The sequence below is a fragment of the Eschrichtius robustus genome, chromosome 20 (assembly GCF_028021215.1).
Source record: "Eschrichtius robustus isolate mEscRob2 chromosome 20, mEscRob2.pri, whole genome shotgun sequence".
Taxonomy (NCBI): Eukaryota; Metazoa; Chordata; class Mammalia; order Artiodactyla; family Eschrichtiidae; genus Eschrichtius; species Eschrichtius robustus.
This window is the reverse complement of record NC_090843.1, coordinates 12,634,726-12,647,408: the sequence shown is the minus strand read 5'-3', so window position 1 is coordinate 12,647,408 and position 12,683 is coordinate 12,634,726. Positions and strand designations below refer to the sequence as shown.

The 12,683-nt window shown below is 54.2% G+C and overlaps 1 protein-coding gene across 13 annotated transcripts in view; it reads left to right on the top strand.

Annotated features, from left to right (window-relative positions):
* The first annotated feature begins 7,720 nt into the window (after window positions 1-7,720).
* Window positions 7,721-12,683, top strand: part of CCDC57 (coiled-coil domain containing 57) — a 115,090-nt gene continuing 110,127 nt past the window's right edge. For 9 of the 13 annotated variants that reach the window (XM_068529729.1, XM_068529727.1, XM_068529726.1 and 6 more), the window contains exons 1-2: window positions 9,820-9,875; window positions 11,841-11,966. The gene's annotated coding sequence lies outside the window, so the exon portion shown is untranslated. The other 4 variants (XM_068529723.1, XM_068529720.1, XM_068529722.1 and 1 more) reach the window with 4 other exon arrangements.

Below are 12,683 nucleotides of genomic sequence, written 5' to 3'. Positions count from 1 at the left end.
GGCTTCAGATTGAGGCCTGCCCCAGCTCGGCATCTTCCTCCACCTTCCCAAAGTCACCCATCACCCTGCACCCGTCACGCCCACCCCGGTCCTCAACTGAGCTCTGCTTGGACAGCCAGTGAGGGCATCGAGGGTGGGGCACCTGCAAGGGGTGAAAGGGGGAACTTCTTAGGGCCACAGCCTCTGAGGACAGGTAGCCTCTGTCCTGAGGCTGCTGCCACACCCTGTGGCACCCTGTGACGCCCTCGGGAGCTCTCCTCTCCCCCCCACCCCAACCCCCATAGATGAAATGGGCCTGGCCTGGAGGAGGCGGAACTCAAGTGCAGACCTGAGCTTAGATGTGGGAGGGCACAGGCAGAGGCAGGGCATGGGGAGCGGGCAGGAGGCCCCTGGCCTGGCCAGGTGTGGATGACACGGCTGTGGAGGCTGGAGACTGGGGGTGCAGTGGAGCAGCGCCTTCCCCGACCCCACCAGGCTGAGAGGCTCCTGGGACTCCTGTCGGCTCTCCTCCAGGCCTCTGTGCCTTTGCACGTGCTATGCCCTCTTCCCGGGGGAGGCCAGTGAGCCTGTGCTGTGGCTTTGTTACCTGGATCGTGGCTCCTCCCCAGGTGAGACTGGGGGCCAGAGCTCAGGGGCCAGGTGAGTGCGGGAGGATCCCGGGCAGGTGGAGGCAGGCCTGGGCTGTCCAAAAGTGCCCGGTGCTTAGCCATGACGTCCCTTCTGCAGGATCCTGTCAAAACACTGGTGTCCAAATGTCCTGCCTCCCCCTGCCCACATCTATAGATGTGGAGCCTCGGCTCCAGGGGAGACCCCAATGGGAGAAGACAAGGTGCCTTGTGTCGGGGCCCCCTCTCACCCCCCACAGGCGAGAGAGGTATTCGTTCTCTGTTGCTACACAAGAAATCACCCCCAAAACTTAGCCACTTAAAACAGTAAGCATTTATTACTCGCCCTGTGTCGGAGGGTCAGGAATCTGGGGGCGCCTGAGCTGGGTGGTCAAGGTTTCAGGAGGACCCGCTTCCAGGATGCGGCTGTTGGCAGGGGATCTCAGGTCCTCTGCAGATAGGCCTCTTGGGAGGGCTGCTGAGTGTCTCACACCATGGCAGCTGGCCTCCCCTGAGTGAGTGGTCCAAGACAGCCAGGGGGCTTTGCGGACCCAGTCCTGGAAATCCAGCATCATCCCTCCTGCAGCTTCCACTGTTAAAGTCACTCTGTCCAGCCCACACTCAAAAGGTGGGGAATTTGTCTCCACTTTTTGAAGGAAGATTAAAGAATTTAGAGGCCCCAGAGGACACCAACCCTTGACCCTGGAAGGAAGGGGTGGGGGGCAGGTGTGGAGCCAGACCACAATTGCTGTCAGGGCTACGACCACTGATCCCCTGGGGAGGGGGCTGCTACTCCTCCCTCCCCACCCCTAGCCCAGAAGTCTCCAGGCAGGGCCCTTTCCAGGTAGGTCTCAGCGGGGTGAGTGGACTTGATATTTGGACCTGAGGGCTATGCAGACTGCCCCCACCCCGCCACGCACCCCTCCAGCTGCCCAGCCCTGATGTTGGGGTACAGGACGCAGCTACAGGTCTGCCCCTTCACCTCTTCTCCTGGGCCCTGGGGGTTCAGGTGTGACGGTTCTCCTGCCCTCGGCCACTGAGAACAGCCTGAAGGATGAAGGACGCTGCAGTCATCCTCGTTTTACCTAGCCGGTCATGTTTCTGAAGGCGATGACTGCAGGTAAGGTTTCCGACAGACTCTGAGGTGGAAAGCAGTGTGCAGAGTCGAATCAAAGTAGGTCACGTGATTGCTCTTAGAAATACACACATGCCTCCGGAGAGGTACACGCCCCAAGCGGGATCAGGTAAGGCTACATTCAATTTCTCCTCTACACTTTTCTAGAATTTCCCAGTTTTCCTGCAGGGAATATCTATTAGTTGACTTTTTTTTTTTCAATTGAGGTGATATTCACATAACATGCAACGGATATGTAAAGTGTACAACTCAGTGGCATTTACTTTATTCATAATATTGTGCAAACACCAGCTCTCTCTAGTTTCAAAACTTTTTCATCACCCCATAAAACCCCATAAAAATACCACCCTGTACTCATTAAGTCATCATTCCCCATTTCTTCCTCCCCCATTGTGTCTCTGTGAATTTGCCTGCTCCGGGTATATCACATAAAAAGCATCACATGGTATGTGGCCTTTGTGTCTGGCTGCTTTCACACAGCACAGTGTTTTCAAGGTCCATCCATGTTGTTGTCTTTATAACTTCATTCCCTTTTATGACTGAATAATGTCCCACATTTGGTTGTCCATTGATCTGTCAATGGACATTGGGGTCATTTTTACCTCTTAGAGATTGTGAGTAATGCCGCTATGAACATTCCTATAAGGTCTCTCTGTGGACATAGTTTTCATTTCTCTAGGTCATATACCAAGGAGTGGAATTGCTGGATCATGATAATTCTATGTTTAACTATTTAAGGAACTGCCAAACTGTTTTCTGTTTTCCACCTGCACCATTTTACATTCCCACCAGCAACGTATAAGAGTTCCTGTTTATCCACATCCTTGCCAACACTTGTTAGTTTCTGTTCTTTAAAAATCAAAGTCATCCTCATAGGTGTGAAGTGATATCTTATAGAAGTGGTATCATACTGTCATTTTGATTTGTATTTCCCTTATGACTAATGACAATGAGCATCTTTTCATGAGTTTATTAGCCATTTGTATATCTTCTTTAGAGAAATATCTGTTCAAGTCCTGTACCATTTTTTAAAGTGGATTCTCTTTTTTTGGTTGAGTTTTTTTTGTTTGTTTGTTTGTTTTTAGCTGTGCGGGGTCTTAGCTGCGGCATGCGGGCTCTTAGTTGTGGCATGTGGGACCTAGTTCCCTGACCAGGGATCAAACCCTGGCCCCCTGCATTGGGAGCTTGGAGTCTTAGCCACTGGACCACCAGGGAAGTCCCTTGCTTGAGTTTTAAGAGTTCTTTATGTGTTCTGGAGCCTAATCAGATATATGCTTCTCCTATTTCCCGGGTTGTCTTTTCACTCTTACATTGTCCTTTGATACAGAAAAGTTTTATATTTGTTTCTTTGGTTGCTGTGTTTTTGGTGTCATATCTAATAATCCATTGCCATGAAGATGTACCCCTATCTTTTCTTCCAAGAATTTTATGGTTTTAGCTCTTACGTGTAGGCTGTTGAGTTTTGAGTGGATTTTTGTGTATGGTGTGAGGCGGGGATCCAACTTCATTCTTCTGCACGTGAAGATCCAGTTGTCCCAGCACCACTTGTTGATCTATTACTTTCATAATTACAAAAATAGGTAAAATATAAGCCTGCTCCTGTGTTTAAATTGAAGTAGGCATTGCTCGGCATGGGCCACCCTTTGGGTCTAGAGGCTGCCCTGGTCTCTCCTTCCTACCCCTGGGGCAGCAAAGCCCTGCCCTAGACCCTTGCCCCCTCCAGCACTCGCACGTCAGTGGGCAGATCACCAGCCTCAAGCCAGCGGCCTTAGTGATGGGCATGGAGTAGGAGGCAGGCTCACCTGGGTGCTGGGGGAGGAGCAGCCCACCCTGACATAAAGGGCATGAGGTGTCTGGAGCCTTGGCTGCAGCAAAGGCCACTGGCTCTGCGGGGCTGACCTGGCCTGGGGAAGCCAGGCCAGGTCGGGTCAGGCCTTCAGAGAGACCCATCTCTCTCTGGGATCAGGCTAGTGATCAGCTCCTCCCCTCTCAGCTCAACCTTTCAGCCTGGAGGCTGGATAGGGCATGGCCCCTAGGGTTTGGACTTTCCCTGCCCCCACCTGCTGCCCCAGGCCCTTTGGATCCAGTCCCCCCAACTTTTCCTCCCATTTGCTTCATTCCACCTGCCCTTGGTCCCACAGGCGGCCACTTGGGGATCTGCCATCTCTGCCCCATCCTGAGCTGTGGGCTGGGGGCAGGAGGAGGGTCAGGTCTCCCTCTGCCCCTCCTTGGAGCCAATCTAGGTCCTGGGGGTGGGATTGGGTCAGGGTTGGAATTGTCACTTCGTGCTTTCCACTGGCTAGAGCCCCCCAACTCCCTCTTTGCTCCTTGTGTCCACACCCCCTCCTCTCCCTGGGTCCTCCCACACCTGTGCCCTCCAGACCCCACAGGCAGCCCTTCCAGCCTTGCTCCCTGTGGTTCCTACTACCCATTCCTCCCTCCCCTCCTCCTGGAGGCCACACAGTCCAGGCGCCCAACATACGGCTCCTCTGTCTGCTGCCCGCAGGCCCGTTCTCCCTCTAGGTTCCGCAGGCTTGGGGGCTGCTGCTGTGGGACGTTACCTCCCTGTGCCCCCCTCTGCCTTGCCTGTCGCCGTTTGCCCCCACCTGTGGCCTGAGTGAGGTGTCGCTGAGAGCAGTGGAGTGGCCAGCCAGGGAAGGACTGGTGGCCAGAAGACCACTGGGGGCTGGCGGTGGGAGCCTCCCTGCTGTCGGGTCTGGCACAGCCTCCTCAGACGGGGGCCTGGAACAGAGCTGGCGACCACACAACCTCTGCTGGCAGTGGCTGCTCCCACGGCCTGTGCACAGCCTGAGGGCGGCCGGGCTATACCTGCAACCTCACCTGCTCTCCAGGTGAGGCGAGGTGCCCCTTCACAGGTCGGGGCCGCTGAGGAGGCTGGCTGAGCCCAACACTGCACAGACTCCCGCTCAGTTAGGTACCTTGCCCAGGGGGCATCTGGCAAACGCCCACTGTCCACACTCCCTGTCCGGGTCCCCAACCCCCAAGTGCAGTGGCCGTTTCTCAGACCACAAGCCTCCAGGCCCCCTCTTCTCTCTCTGTCCATCTGGGGGGGTAGCCTCTCCCCTCTCAGGGCCCTCAAGACAATCCTTGTGTTGGTGACCCCAAGGCACCCCTGCAGCCCAGACTCCCTGAGGACCCTCAATTCCCTGGGCCAGTTGGAACTCCCTGCTGCCGCCCCCTGCACCGGGGGCCTTCCTCTGGGGTCCTCTCTTTCCCTCACTCCCACATCCAGGCCTGAGCAAGTCCTGCAATTCCTCATGCCCTAGGCCGTGGACCCCCAAGCCTGGGAGAGCCTTTGCCCACCCTGGTGCCTGGAACAGAGTAGGAACTCCAGGAATGCAGGTGAGTGAGGACATTCGGGAAAGGGCACCTTCACACACCATCCAGCCTCCTCTCCACCCCTGCAGCCCATTTCCCACACAGCGGCCAGAGGCAGACTACCAAACCACCCCTGGCCCAGGCTTCTATCTCTCTTCCTTGGCTACCATTCAGGTCTCACCTGCTCAGGTGGGCTGCCTGGTGGCCCAGGTAACTTAGCCCTAGCCACGCACCCTGCACCTGACCTTGCTTTGGCTGCCTCTCCCGACCTTACACTCACCGGGGATCTGCGTACCCTCTGGGGGGTTGAGCTGGGTGTGGGCCCGCCTCGTTACTTGATTTTGCTCTCTAGGGCTCAAACTCGGCTCACCTGGGCTGCCCCCTCCCAGATGATACCCGGATTTACAGCTTCCCACTAATACCCCTAATCTCAACTTGGAGCATCTCAGCCCCAGGGGACAGAGGTCATGACCCAGCCTGGCACACGGAGGCCCGGGAAAGTTCTCCTGAGGTGGAGGATGGAAGTCTCAGCCTGACCCTGCCCTTGGCCTTCACCAGGCCAGAATGGACGGCTGGAGGACACAGCCAGGCCTTGGCAAGGAACCAGGCCCGGGAGCCACCAAGGGGGCCGAGAGAGTGGGCTGGGCTGCGTGCCAAGCTCTAAGCGTCCCTGCAGCCGCCAGGAGGGCGAGGCCTTGCCCAGCCTTCCTGTGCTGACCACAGTCCTCCTCTTCCGGGTGACTCAGCACAGCTCGGCGGAATGTCTGGGGGCACTCAGGAGAGGGTGGAACGAAGCCAGTCCCTTGCCCCTCAAGCGCCAGCTCACGGGTGGTTTCCAGGGAGGCATGAGGGTGGGTCCTGTCCCTGCTCTGCTTGGCCACTCGAGCCCCCGTCTTCCCTCACCTTGGTTTCCTCACTTTCACTCCAGAGGGTGGACCTCACGGTCTCTGGGGATTCAGTTACTGGAATCCCTCAGCCCCACCGAATCCCCTCAGAGGCCGCAGTGGGCAGCAAAGTGAGGTGGACATCAGCCCTCCGGGCAAGACGGCTGTGGGGGTCGGTTGACCTGGCGAGGTGCACCCCCTCTTGGTGCCCACTTGTCGGGCAGCTTGTCCTTTTGACCATGGCCTCACAGGGAACACCGCTCTCTGTCCCGCCCATGTCCATAGCCCTGCCTCTGCCTCCAGGCCTCAACCTCTAGGAAATGGCTATGTTGGGCCCCCTGGTTCTCTTGTCCCTTCCAGGAGCGCTGTACTTCCCACCAGAGTCCCTTCCTGGTTGTGGCGCCATGAGGACGCCCTCCCCTGCCCCAGCTTGCCGCCCGGTTCACAGGGCACCCCTTGTTCGGCGGGGGCAGGGACCATCCAGCTGGCTGTCCATGGCCTGGCACATACTGGTAGCGGGGGGGTGGTGAAGGACATCTCTCCCACTGAAGCCTCCAAGCTGGTCCCTGTTTCCTCAGGACCCCACCAGGGAATTTGCCCACCTGCTTCTGGTGGTCCAGAGGGGCACACAGAGGCCCAGGCAGCAGGTGGCAGCCTGGCCTTTCCTGCCCTGGGGCCTGTGAGCAAGTGGCTAGGTCATCGCAGCCTAACACAGGCACCTTCCTAATCCGAGGGGGAAGTGACTTGCTCAAGGCCATGCAGGTTGGTGCCTAAGCTGGCCCCACCCAGATCCCTGTGCTTTTGGGACCCCATGAGAGGCCTGCAGCAGGGCTCCCACAGTGAGGTCAGCTCCCAGCTCTATGAGCCCCACGGCCAAAAATTGAAGGAAGGACCTGGAGTCATGGGCAGTCAGAATGGGGGCCTCGTTGGGCAGCCCCTGGTACTCCCCTGGGGGGCACTGTCCTGGGAGGGCATCCAGCTGCCAGGCCAGGCTGCCCACACAGGGGTCACTTGATGATCACCAAGGTCAGGCTGTATTCTGGGATCTGGGAGCCACAGCCCAAGCCCAGCCCTTTGATGCGTGGCCGTCCTGGTTTATACCACCCCACAACGAGCCAGCTTGCCACCCAGTATTGACATCTGCTCTAAGCTTAGGTGCTGGGGGCGCCAGTGGGAGCAGGACAGCTGACCACGCCCAGGCCAGCAGACTTGGCCCACTCCTGAGCCCCCTGGCCTCAGTTTCCCCATCTGTAAAGTGGAGAGAGTTCTAGAATCACCCGAAGTGTGGCTTTGAGGGCTTCGTGTGATATAGGGGCCACCCCACATGACAGGCCGGGAAGCAGGGCCCCCTCAGAGCCCACTGGCTTCTCAGGAAGGTCCAGCACTAGCCCTTTGCTGGCCCTTTAGTGTCCCTGCAATGTTGTTATTATCCCACAAGCATTGTACCCTCACAAGCTCCAGCTGTATGCTTGGCGTGAGGGGGCAGTTTGACCCTGGCTATGCTAGTCACGAAGGGGCTGGGCAGGGTCCCTTAACCTCCACTGTTCTGTAACCACATCTGTGAGGGGTGACCACAGGGTGGCCTGTGGGGAGCTGGCCCTGGGCAGATATGAGCCCAGGGAAAGCAGTCTGTAGCAGGTTGAATGGTGGCCCCAAAAAGACGTGTTCTGGTCCCAGTACCTTAGGATGCGACCTTCCTTGGAAATAGGGTCTTTATAGATGTAATTAGTTAAGATGAAGTCACATGGGAGAAGGGTGGGTCTAACCCAATAGGACTGGTGTCCTTAGAAAAGAACACATGTGAAGACAGACACAGGAGGAAGGCCACGTGACGACGGAGGCAGAGAGTGGAGTGATGCATCAATGGGCTGAGGGGCACCAAGGACTAGCACCAGTAGTCACCTGAAGCTGGAAAAGGTGGGTCAGGAGTCTATCCAGGGCTTTTGGAGGGAGCAAAGCCCTGCAGACACCTTGATTTCGGCTTGTGGCCTCCAGAACTGCTGTCTCAAGCCCCCAGTTTGTGGTCATTGTTATAGTGGCCCCAGGACAGACACACGGTCAGTCAGCATTGGCAACAGTGGGGATGCAGTAGGCTGGCCTAAGGGTCACCTGCCTTGCAGTGTGCGCAGAGGGCATTCTGGGTGGAGGAGGGGGTCTGGACAGGATGGTGGGCAGGTTGGGGGAGACAGACTGGGAGAATGTGGGGTCTGGCCTGACCTGTGTGGAGACCAGGCAGAGAGCTGGGTGGAGAGTAGTCAACATGTCCCTCCTCCCCTCCATGGGCATCTACTGGGCTCCCGGACGTGGGGCACAGATAAGGGGCCGAGCTCCAGAGCCCAAGTGGACAAGTTTGCAGACCTTAGAGGGCCTGTGGGGCCCGCCAGGAGTGACAAGGCCCCTCTTGGGGTGGTGAGGCCCTGAGCTCTCAGCAGGGCCCACTGCCGGCCTCCATCATTTTGTGGGCTGTGTGATGTGCAGGGGCAGGTGAGTACCATACCTCTCTGGGCCCAGCACCCCAGAGGCCTTAACTGGGGCTCAGGTGAGGGAATCAGAAGTTCTGGGATGTTGGGCGATTGAAGTGGTAGAAGCTGGCCCTGCCACAGGAATCAAGGCCACGCTGCTCCTGGGCCACCCTTAGGGTTAGTGCTAGGGTCAGGGTCAGGGTTGGGGTTATTGCAGGGATAGGGTTACGGTTGGGTGGGTCAGGATTAGGGGTTAGGATTAGTGTTGGTGTTGTCACAGGGTTAGGGGTTAGGGTCAGGGTGAGGGTTGGGGTTAGGTTTAGTGTTGGGGTCAGGCTCAGGGCTGGGGTTAGGGTTACTGTTGGGGTGATTGCAGGGATACGGTTATGGTGGGGTGGGTCAGGTTTTGGGGCATAGATGGTGAGGTGCAGAGCTCATATTTATTGTTAGGATTTGTCTTTATTCAAAGAGGTGTATCCTCTTGGCCCTTTGGGTTTACATAGATACACCCCAGAGGCCCTTCACTGGGGCTGAACTAGCACCCATGTAGTTCCCATGTTGTTTCTGATCCTCAAATCTATGAGAAATGGAGGGTGTTATCCCTAGTGTATGGAGAAGCAAACAGAGTCTCAGAAAGCTGTAACAAGAGGAGCGGAATTGGGATTTGAAGCTGGACTGTCAAGCAGGTTACCCTGGTCTGGAGGCAGTGAGGCTGCCCAGGGCCTATGGGATGTAGGTTAAAGGTCATGGGGACCCTCTGTGGCTCCTCCAGGCAGGCAGGACTATTTTCACGTGGTTTCTGTGCACTGATAGGATCACATCTTTCATTTTCCATGAGGCTTGAATTATTGATCTGCCTGATATTTAATAACCTCTGGACCTCCCTCCAAGAGCTGCCTCCTAAAACAGAGGGTTGGGACTTTTGTCCAGCACTGGCAGGAACAGCTTGGCGACTGGCTCTGGGCAGCCAGAAAGCCATCAGGGTGGAGAAAACACAGATGGAGAGGCGAGGCTGGACCAAAGACTATGTCCCCCCGCCTCTGTGCCCATCACTGCCTCTGTGCAGCCCGGGCCCCTCCCCTCTCAGGTACAGTACCGCCCCCGCTCCGTGCAGTCCCACATCCCGACCCGTCGGAGCCGCCAACAGCTTCGGGGCTGCGAGACGGGCGGGATCGCGGAGCCCAGCTGGACGAGTGGGGGGGGCTGTCGCGCCGGGAAGCCTCGGCCGCCTCCCGTCCACCCGCAACCCACTGATAGTCCTAGGCCTTCCTCCCTCGGCTGCACCTGCGCGCGGGCGGGGCGGGAGGAATCCGGAACCTGGCGTCGGGGCTCGCGTTTCCAGCCGGCGGGACCCGAGCAGTGCACCGAGCCCGCCCGGATAGTGGCAGACGGACTCGGGTCACCATGGCAACGCGGCGGGACCGGAGGCTGCTCGTAGCAGGCGTTCTGGGTGAGGCGCGGACGCGGGGGCGACGCGGGGGGCCGCCGAGGGACCTCAGGAGCTCGCAGCGCGGGAGGCTGCGGCCTCTCGGCTCGCTTTTCACGGGCGTCGTCGCTTTCCTTGGAAAGACCCGAGACGTTCAAGTCCTGCCAGACGCAGTGCGCTCGCGCGGGGCCCGCCGGCCAACCCCGCCGGGCCCGCGGAACCCCGTACACCGACCCGGGGCTGTTCCCTGTGGGGCTGTTCGCTGCAGCGCCCGTGCCGCCGGCGGGGTGGGAGCGCCGGGGGCGTTCGCTGCCGGCACGCTTTGTTTCGAGTGCTCTAGTGTTTATTCGACCCCTCCAGGAACCTGAAGAGGTGGGCGCTGCAGAGATGAGTTTACCCGGGTTCCACAGCCAGTGAGGACGGGTTCAAACCCAGGCAGCCTGGCCCAGAGTGATTTTTTTTTTTTTTTTTTAATTATTTGAGACTTACAAAAGAGTTGCAAAAGGAGTACAAAGATCGCCTCTGTACCTTTTGCCGGGATTCCCCCAAATGCTAACCTTTTATCTTACCATAGTTCATTGTAGCAAACTGAGGAAACTTAACGCTAATACAAAACCATGATCTAATGTATAGGATTTATTCACTCAGCAATTATCCCACGAATGACTTTACTCTTTTACAAGATCCAATCCAGCACCATCCGTGTTTTCTTTGTCTTCTTATTCGTTAATCTGGAGCACTTCCTCTGTCTTTCCTTGACTTTTATGAGTCAGTTATTTTGTAGAATGCCCCTCAGTTTGGGTTTATCTGATGTTCCTTTATGATTACTTTTAAGTTACGCATTTTTATTAAGAAAAACCTTACCAGTGAAATTGTGTTTTTCTCTGCATCTTATTAGGAGTCATCTGATGCTGATTTGTCCCATTACTGCTGATGCTAACTTCGGTCGTGTGTTTTAGGTGCTGCCTACAAGGTGTTTCCCTCATCAAGTTACCATTTTTCCCTTTCTAAATAGTAAATATCTTGTTTATAACCATACTGCCAACGAGTAATTTTAGCATCCAGAAGTGAGCATTTTCTGAAACAATTATAAGTGTTGCATTTGCCACATGGTAATTTTTCCATTTCCATTATTTCTGCTTTTATAAGTTGGAATTGTACTGTAAGGAAGAACTTTCCATATTTTAATTTGTTCAGTTATTTACCTTGGTATAGGCATTTTAATTTTATTTTTATTTCATAGGTTATAATCCATTACTATCATTTATTTTGTTGCACTGTTGTCCAGATTTGGCCCATTCAAATTGGCCTCTGTCCTTTTAGCCTGTCCTCAACATTTTGAGCACACACTTATTTTCTGACACCACAAGATATTCTGGACTCATTTTGTGCTTTCCTTGACCTAGCCTGGAGTCAGTCATTTCTCTAAGGAGTGTTGGTTCCTTTTAGTTGAGATGTTTTTTTTAGAAACCAAGATCTGGGGGAGGTATGCTCATTGCTACTGGAGTGTCATTGCTTTTTGGCTTTCTCAAAGGGTGAGCTGGGAAACATATATTTGTGTACACTATATACATCCGTATCTATTTCTGTATCCATATATCTGTACATATTAAAAACTGAGTTTATATTGATACTTCCAATTCCAATCCATCACCACAGGGTTCATTCTACATTCCTTTTCTTCTAACTCTGGCTCCTATTGTCCTCAGTACCTTTACCTTTTTGCTCAATCCTAGACCACATATAAAGTAATTTCAGTATTGCCAATCCATATTTCTGTGAAAAACAAACCTACTAAAGTATAATATTTGCATGTGGTTGTTTTTGTTTTTTTCCTTAGAATATATAATTAAAATGCTGTTTACAAAGTTGTCTTAGTGTGTTTATGTTATTAATTTGTAATAAAATGATGTTCATTTGCTTCTGATTATATTTCACTTTGAGTCCTTATTGATTTTTTTTTTTTCTTTTTTTTTTTTTGTGCTGCAGTGCGCGGCTTGTGGAATCTTAGTTCCCCGACCAGGGATTGAACCCAGGTCCTTGGCAGTGAAAGCACGGAGTCCTAACCACTGGACCGCCAAGGAATTCCCAAGTCCTTACTGATTTTAAGTTTTGGTATGTGAAACATTTATGTGGTTCTGAAAGTGAGCACAGTGTCAGCTCTTAACTACAAGACTCTTCAAACTTCTATTTTATCATTTATTCGCTTTTTTGGGGGGAGAGGCAAGGGAATTTGGCAGCTGTAAATTCAAATAAAAAAGCACTCTGTTCCCCTCACTGTAGCAGTATCCCTCACCCCAAGCAAGTACCAGTGATTGAATTAAGATCTATCTGCTGCTCATCTCTCTCAAGTTTTACAAATGGTCATGGGTACTGTTTGGCAGTCAGTGAAGGACAGGAGAAAAGGCTTGGGTCATAGGCCCCTAATTTTCATCCCCTCGATCCCCTTAAAAATTGTCTGCACCGAGTTTAGTTCATGCTGGGATTCCAGAGGGTGCACTGAGTCCCCTGTCCTGAGTGCAGAGATGAGCCACCTCTGGACTTTATTTCAAGTCCCCCAAAAATGTTTTATAAATTCAGCTTATTCAATATATTTACAGAGCACCAGTAAGACAACATGCCTTACCGAAGTAGATTTGGGTTTTCTGCATTAGGAATGATGGTTGAGTGGAAAGCCAAATGTATCTGGAGCCATAGTCCTTCAGAGGAAGGGGATAAAAAGAAACCTCTGCTTTAGGTGTCTCTTTGACCAGCCATTGTGCCTAAATGGCTTGTTTGTGAGCGTCTAGGCACTGACTTGTAGCCTTTACAAATGGTCCTTTTTTGTACATT